The sequence below is a fragment of the Tupaia chinensis genome, unplaced genomic scaffold (assembly GCF_000334495.1).
Source record: "Tupaia chinensis unplaced genomic scaffold, TupChi_1.0 Scaffold000520_1, whole genome shotgun sequence".
Classification (NCBI taxonomy): domain Eukaryota; kingdom Metazoa; phylum Chordata; class Mammalia; order Scandentia; family Tupaiidae; genus Tupaia; species Tupaia belangeri.
Genome location: NW_006160033.1, coordinates 587553 through 603005, shown reverse-complemented (window position 1 = coordinate 603005; position 15453 = coordinate 587553). Strand labels below are relative to the sequence as shown.

General features: G+C 43.4%; 1 long non-coding RNA gene and 1 pseudogene across 2 annotated transcripts; both read left to right on the top strand.

Annotated features, from left to right (window-relative positions):
- Positions 1-3739: 3739 nt before the first annotated feature.
- LOC102491494 (uncharacterized) lies at positions 3740-10347 on the top strand. 2 transcript variants are annotated; one of them, XR_001371006.1, is made up of 4 exons: positions 3740-3870; positions 4533-4623; positions 9404-9491; positions 10173-10347. It is a non-coding gene; the product is annotated as an uncharacterized LOC102491494 (long non-coding RNA). The 2 variants fall into 2 exon arrangements; XR_335738.1 differs by having other exon boundaries at positions 9265-9491.
- A 2887-nt stretch (positions 10348-13234) lies between these two features.
- On the top strand, positions 13235-14001 carry LOC106735767 (60S ribosomal protein L15 pseudogene; annotated as a pseudogene).
- Positions 14002-15453: the final 1452 nt, after the last annotated feature.

The window sequence follows — 15453 nt, the reverse complement described above, 5'->3', positions numbered from 1 at the left end:
AAAAGTATCCAAGAGCCAAGAATTTTTGCCTACCAAATCAATCCACCAATATTTGTTGTGTGATTATCCTGTGAAAAGCACAGAACTGCTCCAGCTGTGTTCCTGAGAAAAGGCATTAATTTTACCTTAGCCTAAGTACTGTCTGAAGCCTTGAGCTTCCCAGGCCTCTGGACCCCATGCACATTTTGATTTCACATCGTAATTGTTTACAAACTGACTTTCCATTACTTAAAGCCCATGTTTAAGGGCTTATGTTAATTTGTTTAGCAGTCCAATGACAGAAAAGGAGAGAAAACCTTTCTCTTGAACTCATTCCATCCAGAAAGATGGAATACAATTTCCATTTCCCTTACCAAAGAAGACTCATTTCAGGAGCTCAGAAGAGGAAGGCCGCTACAGTTGTCCAGGATGAGGCAACTGTTGAGAGGTGGCAACAGAATCTGTACCAGGTGACCAGATAGACCTCCTGAACCTCTCATTTCCATACACCTCATTTAAGCATTTTAAGCCAGGAAAGAGACAGAGTGTTTGGTTTGGTCAGGATTGTGGGGGAGAGGATGGGAAATAATTTCTTCCTTTTTTTTTTTTTTTTAATTTGCTGTACGGTGCTTGCACTCACAAGAGAGAGAAAGAGAAACAGCAACCAAACATCCCCTGGAGTGGGGGGTGGCCACACCACAGTCCCTTCTCCTCCACTCTTCTCTTAGAATTTTAGACACACACGCACGTGTGCCCAGAGTATTTTTCAAGTTGCTGGGTCCGACTTGAACCACACAGTTCAAGCTGGGCCATGTGGGACCCAGCTGCCTTAATCGCCATGCCAAATAGCTGACTCTAACTTCTTTTTTTCTTTTTTTTTTATTTTTTACTTTCTTCCATGAGCAACAGACAGAGAGAGAGACAGCACCCCCAACAGGATCTCAATACTATTGGGTCAGCAGAAAAGTCATGATGCATTTTTAAAAAAGAAAAAATATAAAAAAACACACAAAGGAAAATATGTCATGACTTTTCTAACAACCCAATACGACTCACCCCAGAGTTCCGTCAGCCCTGGGTCATGGGCACACATGTGCCCAGGATACTTAGGGAAGTCTCCAGATTTTAACTAGCCACCTTTCCATGTGAGATTTCTTCACAGAGCATCATAGTTGTTTTCTGTTTTGTTTTGTTTTTCTTTCTGTTTTAGTTTAGTTTAGTTTAGTTTTTGAAGTTGACCAGGGAGAGAGAAAGAGAAAGAAGTAAAGTGAGAAAGCAAGCTGCTAAGTCCAGGTCTCAAAATGTGGTCAGCCAGATTGGAGTCCAGCTGCCTTAACCACCATGTCACCTGCTGGTTCCAACATTGTGTTTTACTGCTGTCTGGACCTGGATTTTTGTCTCTAAAGTTATTGACTATGTCCCTAACTAGCTGTGTTGCTTTGGATGTTTCACTTCTCTTCACCCGGTCAAATGAAAGCTTCCTTTTTTTTTTTTTTTCTGCACCGTAAAAAGAGTTTCAAAGACTTCCCACTACAGGGGGACCTTTAAGGAGCCATTCTAGTTCTCACATCCTGGAATGCTGGGCAAAGTGCTGGGGTAACACAACAGAAGTCCTGCGAATAGATGACAATAGATGAGATTGTTCGCCACTGGAAGCAGCAGAGGATTCTACCATGTATTGTTAGAGAGACCATCACTGTCAACCCAGGGACTTTGCAGATAATGTCACCTCCCTTCATCCCAAAGTCAAGATGTAAGGTTAGGTGTGCTACTGAATTAATGTGGGTAAATTACTTGGAAGTTCACAGTTGAAAGGCAAAAGATAAGCACCTAAAATTATTATTATTGCCCTTGAGCTCTCCAAGGCTCTTCTGTTTCTTGGGCAAAGCCTCATTTGAAAACTCTGTAAGTTTGGTGATAAGCCCTGTTCATGGCCCTGAATGAAACTGAAAAGAGGACATCTTTCTGGGGACTGAAAGTAGGGCTAAGCCCACTGCCTTCTTTAGTATTTTCAGGTGCTACTGTCATTTGCAACAACTTCACCTACCTGAATGGATATCCTGTCTTCTTTGTCAAACCAAAGCTTGAATTTTTGGAACTCTCATAAGGCAGGAATTGCTCTTTAGCACAGATGACTGAGGACATAAAATGTGCTTTGAAGAGAGAGCTGCATAAAGAATTCTAATAATATTGAACATAGTGGCATTTGTGTTGTGTCAAGGAAATAAGCCTTGAGCAGGTCACTGGTCATAATGTCACTTTTATGTTGAAAGTTGAAGATCCCCTAGTCTAAACACTTCATTTTACACATTGAGAAATAGAGACTCAGAAAAGTGAAATGAATCACCCAACTCCGCACAACTAGTTAGTAGCAGAACCGGAAGTGAAAACGAGGTCTCAGTGCCCCAGCCATGTAGGAAGCATGTGGATGGGGTGGGGTGGCATCCAGGCTGGGCTGAATTCTTTTTGCCACTCATCTTTGAGTATCTTGAATTAAAGTCAAATAATTAAGCCCCTTTCTGTTTCCCAGAGCCTCCTAATGAATGAATCCATTTTAAGGTCCTGGAATGGAAGAAAGACAAGAGGAGTGAAAGTGTGTATGATGATTAGAAACTGCTCATAAGTATTTTTCACACTCTCTCCCTGGAGTGAAGAACATAGCGTAATGTGAAGCATAGCACAAAGTAGATGCAGTATTTTAATATGATATAGACCAAGAAATACTGAAAGCTAGATGATGTTTTACTTTCTGAATGTATTTGTCTTTTGATGGGACTTCCCCCAATCATTTCTGCTACCTTAAGGATTTAGAATTTAGAAACATGCTCAGTTAGGGATGAGGAACTCCCACAGAACATCTTTTCCCCAAAGCCCATAAATTTTACCACACCTCCTGCACCTGGCCTGAGTTCTAAGCCTGTGAAAACTCCATCTCCTGAGACTTTTGCAATCACAGACCATTCAACCTGATGCTTTCCAGTGCTTTCTATAACTGCCACACCCTGTTTTTCATTGGGTTGGGTCAGGGTAGAGAAGTGCTCCACCAATTGTATCTTTGGGGTATTTATTTGCATGCTTCTACAACACTATGTCCTCAGCTAGGCTTCACAGTACTTCAGAATGAATCCTCTCTTCCTCAGTGAGCCCTGAGTGCACACTGATGCCGTTATACCCTCTTCTCCTGTGTATCTGTAAAGTGTCTGCTTGCCTGCTAACCTAGGGGAGAGAGCCAAGGGAGGCTGGAAAGAAACGGGAGCGTTTTTATGCTGGAAAATGAGAGCAATGGATGATCTTGGGTTGTGACTAAGTAAGCCAGATCAGTGGTCTCAAGAGGAAAATGCTGGGCAGAGGAAGACGCACAAGAAAAAGAAGGTCAAGGAAGATCAGAGACAGAAGAAGGTCCTGGGAGATGGCCTAGTGAGGTGAAGTTACTCAGATAACAGATGCACAAGCCTAGGCCCATTAAAGGGGGCCTAGTCTGGCTCCAGGCAAGTTACAAACAGCCCTATAGTTCCTCATCCCACAACCTGTGCTACCTTCTATTATGTAGTTCTCTGCATGTGTCTTTCCTTCCGCCCACTTCTCCCCTTTTTACTTTCCAAAAAGCTAAAAGGGCGGCTTTCAGAAAGAAAAGAAAAGAAGAAAAGAGAGGAGAGGAGACGAGAGGAGAGGAGAGGAGAGGAGAGGGACAGGGACAGGGACAGGGACAGGAAAGGGAAAGGGAAAGGAAAGGAAAAAAACTAGGCCTTGCATTTTCAGACAACAGCTCTAGGAAATCCCCAAGCTCTGCAATTGAAGCGACAAGATTGGCAGCTCAACTGAACATCGAAACAGGAACTAGCTAGCAACAAGCCACCCTCCAGGAACCAAGAAGTCAAAAGAAAGAAAAAAGTAATGGCCAACTGAAATTCTTATCACCATTTCTTGTGTTGCATATGAATATGTTTATATGTTTATGTGTTTTGTTTTTAGAAAGTTATCTTTGAGGACAATGAATCTAAGTCACTGATTTATTGATGAATTCAAAGAGTACAAGAATGCTGTAAAATGTTATGCAAATTTTATCATCAATATGCATTCAATGTCACATAAGAACTTCTTTTTTTTCTTTTTTTTAATAAAACCTCAAAAAGAGTCATGTCCCCATAAGATCAAAAACTCCTAGAATGCAGTAGGTCATTATATCTAGGCCCATTGTCAGAGTGGGTGTTCCACCAACAAATGTCACCAGACTTTCCTTTCCTTTCTTTCTGTCCTTCATGTCAAACCAGATATTGAATCAAAGTGCTTTCATAGTAACTATAATAGAAAACTGAGCAAAACAAAATTGGTGTTTAAGACAGCAAGTGGTACAGAGGTTAAGGTGACTGGATCCCACATGGCCAGGTGCTCTGTTCTGAGTCCTGATGGCGGCTTGAAAACCCGCATGTGTGTATGTGTACCCAAATCCAAAGAGGAGAATAGAGAAGAGATTATGGCCTGGCCAGCTCCCTTGGAGTGGAGATGGGGGTGATTTCATGATTTCTCACTTTCACTCTCTCTCTCTCTGGCAGATGTACACACCTTACAGCAAACAAACACACAAAAAGGCCTAAAAAGAGATGGACTGCCATCCCAGGATACCCCAATAGTCATTCCAGTCAGGTATGGCAACTACCTTTTATTATATTGCCTTCAGTGAGCCAGAAATATAAACTGAACCTCCCAATATTTTCTGAACAAAAGTCACAGCCCTGTCACTCATGAATTTATCTCGAAAACACTTTTGAATTTATTTAAGAGAGAAAGCATTATGTGGTTTCTCTCGAGATATGCTCCACAAATGTTTCATCAAAAAAGAGTTCTAGGATATAGTAAGTTTGGGAAAACTGCTTATCATCTTCCCTCTAGGAAAATCACAATAAACAATGGTGTTTTCTTTAAAGGCTTGAAGAAATGCTGTCATAAGTAAACCCATTAATTTTCTTTAACCCACAATTCCTGGATTTACTTGACCATGGCACTCCTCTGTACAGTAGAGTCAATTAACATCCTGTCAGGACCAGCAGTTGGCGTAATGCCTATGTCGCTGGACTCCCATGTAGTCAACTGCAGTTTGAGTCCCAGACCTGGTGGCTTAAACTCATGCTGGGCATGTGTGCATGTGTGCCCAAGATCCAGAGAGTAGAATGAAGGAGAAGGGATTGCAGCGTGGCCATCCCCGCTGGGGGGTGCTTTCTCACTTTCTGTCTCTCTGTCTCTGTCTTTCTGGTGAGCACACATGCCCTATAGCAAAATCTTCTCCAAAACAACAAAGAAAATCCTATGGAATACACATTGGAAAGCACTGATAACAGTGACATGACAGTAGCATGTGATCTGGACCAGAAGACCAGAGGCTTGGATTACAATCCTAGCTGGGCAACTAATAGGATGTGTGATCTTGGGTCATTTGAAGGCCTCCCAGATTCTTTCTGGGACTGTGATTTATCCAATATGATCTCTGGTTCTGCTTGTAACCATTTTCCATATTTTCATTCAGGAGCCTATGTGGGGCAATGATCCTGCTGATAAGCCACCTTCTCTTAAGTACTCTTTGGAGACATAAAGCAAACGTGGAGGCACTAGAACAGGATGGCAGCCACACTGTAAAGTTGGGTTGGCCATATTCACTGTGATGGCTTCTTGTGATAGGTCCAAAGCCATAGACCTTAGCAAACACAAAGGCAGCCTATGAGCATTTGATGGGGCTGTGTTTTTGGAAACCACACAACCCCTTTGAAGCAAGCAAAGTTTCATATGCCTGTAAGAGCAAATGTCTCTTTTCAAAGGACTGAAGTTATTTCCCACAGGTATTGTTACCTTCTGGGAGAATCCTCTATCTCAGAGAAAAAGACTGCTGACTCCAGCTCACTTTCAAAGGTGTTTGAGTCAGCAACAGCCCTGACAGCAAGCTTTCCCAGGGAATACTAGAGGCCTGGGAATACTTTAAGTACTACCTGTAAAGTGTCTTGCACAATCAGTGGGGAAGTAGCCCAGGGAGCTATATGAAGACTACAGGAGCTTTCTGCATCCTAAGCCCAGAAAGCTCTATAAAACTTCTGCAAGCAGAGCATGGGGAGGACGTCATAAAAAGCAAAGCCCTCAAGGCTGCCGACCAGAGACAAGTTGGAACTTGTTCCATGGAGGGGCTTTTCTTCAGCCACCACTGTGGCAGAGTATGTGTCCTCATATTCAGGCGGGAGCCACATGTCCAGGCAGGCCATGCTGCGTGTAGCTTCCTACTTTACATAGACAAGTCTTTCAAAAATAAAACCATCTCTTCACTCACTTGCTCTTTGGTGTCCCATGAAATCTAAACAGTTTAGCAAAGCATACTTCTATCATCCCAGCCCAGTTTTGCCTTGCACTTGAAAGCCTGAGCTCAACAAATTAGATACTATACATGGATAGCAATAAAAGAGAGAGAAAGAGTGCTATATGCTACAATGGAAAGCTCTCCAATAGTACAATGCTAAGTAGATATCAATGTTAGTATATGCCACTTTGGAGAGGAGGAAGAACATTCATTCAGACTTGTTTATATTTACATAAAGAAACACCTGAGGATCTACAAGAAATGAGTGTAGCTATTGCTATGTACAAGAGACAGAAGAGATGGGGTATTCATGGACCAGGAAGAGAGCAAGACTTCTCAGCATATACCTATTTTTATTATTGTAAATTTTGAACCTATCATCACAAAGTCCTGGCCTCTAAGATCGGCAGAACTGAATTTGGTTTTGGGTTCTTTTAGGTTTCGCCATAGGGTGTGTGTCCTTACTGGAGAGAGACAGAAGGAAAGTGAGAAATAACCCCCCTGGGGCGATGGCCACACTACAATCCCTTCTCCTCCATTCTACTCGTGGAATTTCTGAGCATGCATGCATGCACCCAGTGTGATTTTTCAAGCAGAACTGGATTCAAATACTGGCTTTTCTGTTTTCTAGTTGTGAGCAAAAGTGACTTCACATCCTCTAACCCGCAGTTTCCTTACCTTGTGGGTGTAATTACAGTGCTCATTGCATTAGGGTTGTTGTTCAAATGAAGTGAAATAATATTTGTAAGGTACTTAGCAGAATACGTGACATACTGTGAGTACCTGATAATAAGAATGTTTTGATTGCTATTGACATTATTTTTACTTATTAAATTTCGACTGATCCTTCAGACTTGAAGGATCCTTCTTAAATTTCGACTGATCCTTCATATTGGGAAGCCAATATGTCCTTTGAGAAGTTTCCCTAAGCCAAGGCAGAGTGGAGTTTTTCTTTCTCCCTTGCACCCACGATTTGCCTGTCTGTTCTCAGGCTGGTCTCTGAGGGTCAGCTCTTCATTTTCACATTGACTCCCCACTGGCACCCACGATTTGCCTATCTGTTCTCAGGCTAGTCTCTGAGGCTCAGCTCTTCATTTTCACATTGACTCCCCACTGGACTGTGAGCTCCTCAAAGGTAATAACTCTGCCCCTGCATCAGGCACCTTATGGGTGCTTCTCAACAAATGCTTGGAGAAAGAATAAAGGACCTAATAAAATGGCTATTTCCTGTGTAACAGCCTGTCTGAGGCTGTCCTTGGGAGTTTCGCTTCCTGGTTTAGCCAGCAGATGCCTGGGTCTGCAGGTAGTAGCTCAGGAGAATAAAATCTAACAAACAGCTTCCAGTGCTTGCAGCTAAAACCTCACTTTGCTGTGAATGTGCTGAAAGGAGAACCATGACAATTTGTAGTGGCCTCCCAGGAATGGCAGGAAGCTGGAGTTCTCCAGAGATCTCAGCCACATTGGATCCCAAGTAGAATGTGCAGGCTGACCCTCCAGCTACCGGCATGGAAGTTGGATTGCTACTTCAGCCTCAGCCGAGAGACTGGACCCAACAATCCCCACGCTGTTTCTGCCCTCACTGGGCCTGTTTCATGAAGGTGAAGCTTGGTTCAAAGAAAGAGCTGACAAAAAAATAAAACCAGAGTGGCAGCGTGCTGCACAGGAAGTTACTGGTCTGGGAACCAAAGCAGAGCACAAGTACTTGGTTGACACACCACAAGAAAAGCTGCCTGAAGATCAGACCATAAAACAAAACCCAGACACTATTTGCATTTTGGGGTTTCTTCTTTCAGAAGTCAAGTCAACAATGCCTACTGTTGTAAGGCAGAGCCAGGTCCACGTCAGCCTCTACTAGTTATCATTGGGTTGAGCTTAGAAAAGGGACCTCTGGGACCAGCAATTAGCGTAATGGCTATGTCGCTGGACTCCCATGTAGTCGACCGTGGTTCGCGTCCCGGACCCATGGCTTAAACTCACACCAGGCACGTGTGGGTGCATGCCCAAGATCCTGAGAGGAGAATGGAGGAGAAGGGATTGTGGTGTGGCCATTCCCTGTGGGGAGTGATTTCTTGCTTTCTGTCTGTCTCTCTCTATCTTTCTGGCAAGCGCATGTGCTCTATAGCAAAAACCTCTCCACCCCCCACCCCCCCAACAAAAAAGGAAAGGAAAGAAAAGAAAAGAAAAGAGACCAAAAGGGACCTCACTGAGCCTCACTCTCTTTGCCTGGGAGCCACTGGAGAATGATACCAAAGGCTCAAGCATTTACATGTTTTTTTCCTTCCTTCACTGTCGATTCTTTTTAAAGGTGGGAAAGACAAGGCCTGCCCAATCTTATTATAGCGATGACACATATCTTGTACATACAGGAAACCCACTCCCTCCACACACATATACACCCACTACACACACATTCACCGTACACATATATAATACACATATACACAACCACAAAGCACATGTACACACCACGCACGTTATACACATACATACTACATACGCACACACTCATATACATACTACGTTTAGAACACTTATGAAGCAACGCCTCTACCAACAACAATGAAAGAATTTTTATACTTCTGGGTCAGCCAATGGCATGGTGCTTAATGTGACTGGATCTCACATGGCCATCCACACCATTCGAGTCCCAGACCTGGTGGCCTGAAAAACACACTGGGTACATGTGTGTGCATGCCCAAACTCCTGAGAGGAGAATGGAGAGAAGAGATTGCGGAGTGGCCAACCTTCCTGGGGGTACTTTCTCACGTTCCCTCTCTCTTAGATGAGTATAGATGCCCTTCAGCAAAAATTTTTACAAAAAGGGTTTTTATAGTTTTTCCATTGGCTGTACTTTAACTAGAAACAGATTTTCTTCCCCCTAACTGTTTCTGGGTCAGAGTTCTTCTAAATGTGGCTCTACTCATGGCGATTTTGTTTCCTTTTCTCAGTCAACAGTCATTCAACACCATTGCCTAGGTGTTCTCTGCAGCCCTGGCCTTTTATTAGTTCATAAATCTGGAAACTGAGGTATTGCTTACAAAAATCCATAGGGACTTCACCACTTCTTAACTACTGTGTGCCCGGCAGATTCCAGGGTTTCTGAACCTCATCACACCCAGCACTTAACTGCTGTCTTCACCCTCCACAACCAATGAGGAAATTGAGGCTCAGAAAGGTAAAAACATTGTTCAAGGCCTCATAAACAGAAAAGGGCAGGGCTGGGATTTGAACCTAAGTGATCTATTAGCCTGAGCTGTTTCTACTGCCTACTGCAGTCTTATGATACAAAATCCATTTGAGTTTTGGAAGAGTTTCTAATCCACTGCCCTGAATATAGTGTAGGCCATTTGTCTTCTGAGTTCCCACTTGGTTTCTCTTGGCCTGAGATCCCTCTCCTCTCCTTTGCCCTCTTGGAGCACAGCCCTGCTGGTGTAGAGCTGGGGGCCTCCCACTTCCTTTATTCAAGTGAGTAGGGCCAATGCAAAGTTCTCACTGGAAAATGCCATGCCCTCCAGACAAAGGTTCTGTGTGATGTTCTGATACCTGCCTGACGAGTCTTCTGAGAAAAGACCAGCTGGTGTTGCTGGACTGCCAGGCCTTGTGCAGGCAGAGTTCATAAACAACTTTTTCAGCCACAGACCTCTGAATGGACCAGATCCAGCTGCCTCAGTGCTTATAAATGCCCAGGCTTTGGCCAGTCAGAGCCCTTTTCTAGGGGGAAAAAAAAAAGCGGGGGAGGCTGGATTTGCAGAGACTGAAGCTGCAGGCTCCTTCATGACAGAAAAGGGCCTTCTGAGTCAGGCAGACCAAGGTTTAAATCCCAGCTATACCACCTTCTTCTTGTCTTACTTTTTAGGAATGTGTCTTCTGCTGCCGGAACTCCAGCACTCTCAGCTATAAATGAAGCCATCCCTAGTCCAGTGCTTGGGTTTGTTGCTAGTTTCTGATATGGAAGCAGTGAGCCCTTTGACCTTGAAGTTTTCATCTGAAATGTTCTTTATACAGGCTGAGTAAAGATGTCTCTTCCAGTTCACGGGTACAGTGTGGGATTTGAATGCCTTGTTTTCTGTCTCAGGGTGAACTCAGCTCTGTAGGAGGTGGTTAAATTCAACGGATTTTACTAGCGCCCTACACATCATACTATTACGGCCTCAGGGTACAAAGATAAAAGCGCAGGCCCTGCCCTTATGGAACTCATAGACTAGAACCGTAGGATGATAAGACTCATAAAAATAAGTATTATATGTGGTGAAGAGTGATAAGTACACTAGGTGGGGTACAGATAAAAGACTATGAAGGTTGAGAGCAGAGAGAGGGTGATTCTGGGATGGAAAGAGAAGTAAACCCATGGCAAGTCCATGAAGGGTCCTGAAGAGAGTTTGAAGAGGGCCAACTATTAGAAGCCACTAAAGGCTATGCCCCAGCAGTGGGCATATCAGAGTCTTGGGAATCTTTGAGTAATCTACTCTCTGGAGTAACCAGACTGAAGAATTTCCAAAAGAGAAAGACCATGTTCCATCATTTCACAAAGACTCTGTTCCATGAATGAAATAGTTCAGGATCTGCATAAAACACACAGTGGTCCGAGGCTGTCCTTTCAGTACTCTGCAGCCCGATGCCCACTCTCTCTCTCCTCTGTGCCCTCTCACTCAGCTGTCTCCCTGCATGAAAGATCTGAGAATGAGGGATGCGGGCCAGGAAGCAGGCACCCAGCTCATGGGAACACTTCGGCCTCAGCAGAGTCCTCCGGGACCTTTGCTGTCTCACCAGCTTGTCTTGGCCCAGGTCTCAGCATTCTGGGAAGGAGTTGGCCTCTTGAGGAAAGGATGTGTCAGTGTGTTGCCGATGGCCTAAGACACCTGAGAAGTATGTGTGTGCGTGCACGCAGGCATGTGTTTTGAGGACTAGGTGTTTTGCAGCTGATTTCAATCTGGGTCAGAATTTTTCCAGCTCTCAGCACATCTTTATCTAGAGAAGATAAGCTCCAACAATCCCCTCCAGGAGCACTCCGGATGTAAATACAGCTGTTTGCCAAGCTCTAGTTTTCAACAATGAAAAGCTTGCCTATTCATTAGCAGAAGGGATCTGAGTGGATTGTGGAGTTGGTAAACACCCCAGAAAGGCAATAGTCTACAACTGGCCCACTCCTCTGGAAGGAAATGCAGGAGAGGTACTGCTGAGCTCTGTCCCAGCCAAGCTTCCACCACGGGGGTCATCAAAGCCAAACCTGAAAGGGCCAAGAAGTAGAAGACACCCAGGTTTCAGCACCTGTCCTGCCAGTCACATGCCACGTGGTTCCCACCAATCTCACTGACATCCATTTCCTCATCTGTAAAGCAGGGCTAGTGTAGTGCAACCTCGTCACTATGAAAAACGGGAAGAAACTAAGAAAACTTCTGAATGAGGGAAAGAAATGGCTCTACCTGTCAATCTATCTCCTTTACTCAAAGACAAGACCCTTAGATGATCTTCTGAAACCTGCATTTTCTCCATTTACATAGTGAAAATATTCTTGGTTTTCTGGCTTCCTGTTCTACCACAGATAACACACAATTGATTAGTAGAGTGCTGGGCTCTAAGAGATAGGCATACTGATTACTGATAGAAACATAGAAAGTAAACAAGAGAGCAAGAAATGAGAAAGAAAAAATTATAGGACAGAAACAGGATCTTTAAAAGCAACTGGGACCACTCAGTGCTAAGGCAAACAGGTTTACACATGTCAGCAGCTCCAAAGGCCATCATGCCTAGGGGCCTAGTACGGTAATTTATACTTACAAGGCCTTTCCAAGGAAATTTCAAACAACTGCACTCTGTATCTGCAGTTTAGTAAGGGTTCACAGTATGTTATTTTAGAAGAATTTCCTTCCAAATGTTTCAAATAATGTTTTCACATTTCAAAGGGGAGCCCCAATATCACGAACACTCAGATATCAGAAAAGCAAGTGTTCAAGAGGGCACGTATGTACCTGTTCTCCACGTATCAGAGTTTGGCCCAAAGATCAAATCAAATAACAGTGATGAAAAACCTACAAAACCAGTATAAAACACAGCCTAATTAACCACTGGGGTAATTATCATGGTCTCAATTGTTCTTGAAGATTGACTGCATAATCCTAACAAACAAGCTTATTGGTGAGTTGACCTAGAATGCAAATTTGTTTGGCTCTTATTCTTGTTTGACTTTGAACTTTTTCCACACATGTGCCAAGTGCTTGACAGGAAGGGGTGCCCAAGAAGCACGGAGCTGTCTTCAAGTCTAATTGTTCTTCAAGGCTATAGAAGTATGAAGTAAATAGCACCCCTCCTGTCACTTTTTTCTTTAAATACATTTCAGTGCACAAATAATGTTTTTGTTAAAAAAAAAAAAAGAAAGAAAGAAAATACAGATGATAGAGAAATATAAATATGTGCACTTATATCACCTAGAAATACCTATTAGGTTGTCAGAAAAGTCATGACACCGTTTTTCTATGCAAAACTGTGTCATGACTTTTCTGATATCCCAATAGTATTAACATTTGCATTTAGATCCAGTATTTTTTTTTTTTTTTGAGAGGCTTTTTGCAATACGGCACGTGTGCTCGCCAGACAGACGGAGAGAGACGGAGAAACAGAAAGCGAGAAATCACCCCCCAGGGAGGATAGCCATGCCGCAATCCCTTCTCCTCCATTCTCCTCTGGGGATCTTGGGCACGCACACACGCGCCTGGCATGAGTTTTAAGCCACCAGGTCCGGGACGTGAACCGCGGTCAACTACGTGGGAGTCCAGCGACAGAGCCATTACGCTAACTGCTGGTCCCTAGATCCAGTATTAACAAGTTATAGAATTGTTCATATAAATGAGTACACTGGTAGGATTATTAGCCGAGCTTCTTTATATAGAAGAAAATATAGTTACTAATGCATTTAGAATGATGAGAGAAGAAAGCCATCAAGTAGGTTGTATTAGGCGTTATCGCTCCTCCATCCACCCCTCATCACCCTCTGTCTAAGGCATCCAGGTTCAAAGACCCTGCGTCCTTGGAGTTCGTCCTGCCTCCTGTGTGGTGAGAGATTGGTAAGCCAAGGTGAGTGCATACCAGTACATTCAGAAGCTATGGAGGAAGAAGCAGTCAGATGTGATGTGCTTTGTTCTGAGGTTCCATTGTTGGCAGTACTGTCAGCTCTCTGCACTCCACAGGGCTCCCCGCCCCACTTGACCAGATAAAGCATGCAGACTGGGATAGAAGGCTAAGCAAGGTTATGTCATATACAGGATTCGTGTGCATTGTGGAGGCTGCAAACACCCTTTTCCCAAGGGTGCAACCTATAGCAAGCCTGTCCATCATGTTTTTAACCAGCTAAAGTTTGTGTGAAGTCTCCAGTCTGTTGCAGAGGAGAGAGTTGGACGCCACTGTGGGGCTCCTGGAGTCCTGAATCCTTACTGTGTTGGTGAAAATTCCACATACACATTCTTTGAGGTTATCCTCATTGATCCATTCCATAAAGCTATCGGAAGAAACCCTAACACCCAGCGGATTACCAAACCAGTCTGCAGCATAGGGAGATGTGTGGGTTGACATCTGCAGGCCACAAGAGCCGTGGCCTTCGAAAGGGCCTCAAGTTCCACCACACTATGGGTGGTTCTTGCCGTGCAGCTTGGAGAAGGTGCAGTACTCTACAACTCCACTGTTACTGCTAATCTAAGAAATGGTTGTAAAGTTCATACCTCATAAATAATTTAGGACAGTCAACAAAAAATAAAAATAAATACAATGAGAGAAGAAAACCTGAGAAATACATCATCTATGCTGGGAATATAAATTCCTCAACTGCTCCACATATACATTTCTGAAATAGTAAGGATATAAACATAAATAAGTGACGACATCAGAGTATTATAAGCAAACAGAGGATACTGATATGTAACATCGGAATGAGCTGACCGCTTTAAGCAAGACAGGAAACCCAGAAGCCATAGAGAAAAAAACTACAGATTTGAAAAATAAAATATTTGAAACTCCTACATGATGAAAGACAGCATAGATGAAGTTAAAAAAACAAGTGATAGACTTAGGTAAAATATTTTCAACATTTAACAGACACAATATTTCTAATGTCAAACACAGACCTCTAGTACCCTGGTACCAGCCTCTAATCCCTGACTCCTACCCACTAAGTATTTCTATTTTTTTTCCTTTTTTTTTTTTTTTTTCTTTTCTTTTTGAGAGGTTTTTGCTATAGGGCACGTGTGCTCACCAGAAAGACAGAGAGAGACAGAGAGACAGAGAGCTAGAAAGCGAGAAATCAACCCCCCCTGGGGGGGATGGTCACGCCACAATCCCTTGTTCTCCATTCTCCTCTCGGGATCCTGAGCACTCATGCACATGTGCCCGGCATGAGTTCAAGTCACGGGGTCCAGGACACGAACCATAGTCGACCATATGGGAGTCCAACGACATAGCCATTACGCCAACTGCTGGCGCCATCCCCTAGGTATTTCAAAACACAGTATCTTTTCTCTCTAACAACAGATGTTCATACTTAATTTACAAAGAGTGCCAACAAAAGAGAACAACTCAAACTTCCAAAATAAAAAATAGGCAAGGGACCAGCAGATGGTGTAATGGTTATGTTGTTGGACTCCCACATGGCCAACCATGGTTCAAGTCCCGGACCTGGTGGCTTCAAACACAAACTGGGTACGTGTGTGTGTGTGTGTGTGTGTGTGTGCCCAAAATCCTGAGAGGAGAATGGTGGAGAAGGGGTTGCACTATGGCCATCCTCCCTGGGGAGTGATTTCTTGCTTTCTGTCTCTCTATCTCTGTCTGTCTCTCCAGTGAGCTCACATACCCTATACCAAAAATCACTTTAAAAAAATAGGCAAAGCATTTAAAGAAGAAAGGCAGATGGCTGATAAGCTTCAAAAGATATTCAACTTCACTATTGTCAAGGAAAAGCAAAAATTAAACAATTATTAGAACCCAGTGCTTACAAGGCCATGTGAAAATGAATATTCTCATACACTGCTAGTGCAAGTATAGATAGTCCAACTTTTGGGAGGAAGATGATTTGATAGAATCTGCTAAAATTTTAAATGTATACTTTTTTACTTAGCAGTCTGACTTTTAGAACTATCTTCTGTAGAAATAAT